The following is a 1,264-nucleotide window of genomic DNA, read 5'->3' on the forward strand; positions in this document are numbered from 1 at the left end:
AGTAGTTAATATCTACAGAGTTAGCCTCATGTCAAAGGGGTATTGATAGACAAAGTTTTTATCATACTAAATTTTTTCTGAATTTTCTATAATGAACTTGTATTATCTTTAAATAGAAAAAAAAAGTGTCACTTTAAAAAACACCCCATATACTCTTAAGGGTGACTAAGTCCAAAATATTTACACTTACTCAGTTTCATCTTCATTGTCAAAAGAAAGGAGGCAACTGTTTTTGATTTGCTTTTGTGAGTTCTTTTTAACTGAGTCCTGCTTATTTATTTCACCTTCATTTGCCTTCCTCTTTTTTGAGCTTGCTGTTAAACCTGAATATTTTTCATCCGAGGAACGTTTGACTGGTTTTCGATACATGATTCTTCCATCAACTATAGCCGGTTCTTCATCTGCAGCAAAAACAAAGTTAAAGAACTTTCTTCTCTCATTTTGTCTTTATTAGAGACTCAAATGGCAAGAAGATCTCAGATGATAATGAAGGATGTTCTAAGTCAATTCAGTCTAGTCTTCTCCACTGTTTCTAGCTACACCCACAAGACATGTAGTCCCTTAATAAAAACTCACTTCCTGAAGTACTCCATCATATTGCCAGTCCCCAAATAATTACAGTCAGGTTGTATTTTTAAGTATTATGAAAAGTGATTGTTTGGAACTCCAGGATTTTTCCTCAAAGCAATGTAATAAATATTCAGGAAAAATGAAAACTATACCATGTAGCATATCACGTTTCAGGCACTGATTAAATACACCTCTGTTGACTAATTTGTAAAACTAACCACCTATTTTTTTTTAACAGGATGTTTTTATTTAAATTTGTACTTAATCCTCATAACAACCCAGTAAGGTAGGTACCATTATAGTCCCCACTGACTGATGAGGTAGCTGAGGCTGGGAGGTGAAATGACTTGTTCAAGATCACGTATCTGGTGCGTGTTAAAACCAAAGTTTGAACCTAGGACTGTCTCCTTCAAACATACCATACTATTACATAAGACAATTTCATATTCCAGGCTCCCTACACTGTTAGAAAAACCAGATTACTTTCAGACATACCTGCTTTGGCAGCCTTTATTTCTGCTTTAATTTTCATGACTTCTTCAACTGACAGGTCTCCCTTTTTTAAAACCACCACTTGGGGCTGTTCATCTTCTTTGTCACTGTGATCACCATCTTCATCTGGGAGCTGAGGCTGGATTCTCTAGGAGAAAACACAAACACAATATGGAGGCTGCTGACCTTGAACCAAATACAA

At 35.5% G+C, this 1,264-nt stretch overlaps 1 long non-coding RNA gene across 1 annotated transcript; it reads right to left on the reverse strand.

Moving 5' to 3' along the window:
- Window positions 1-315: 315 nt before the first annotated feature.
- Window positions 316-1,253, reverse strand: LOC145719209 (uncharacterized). The gene is made up of 2 exons (XR_014142243.1): window positions 1,066-1,253; window positions 316-401 (listed from the first exon to the last, which is right to left on the reverse strand). It is a non-coding gene; the product is annotated as an uncharacterized LOC145719209 (long non-coding RNA).
- Window positions 1,254-1,264: the final 11 nt, after the last annotated feature.

Source organism: Leptonychotes weddellii, unplaced genomic scaffold, assembly GCF_054177405.1.
Source record: "Leptonychotes weddellii isolate Sample4059 unplaced genomic scaffold, ASM5417740v2 HiC_scaffold_34320, whole genome shotgun sequence".
In the NCBI taxonomy this organism is placed as follows: Eukaryota; Metazoa; Chordata; class Mammalia; order Carnivora; family Phocidae; genus Leptonychotes; species Leptonychotes weddellii.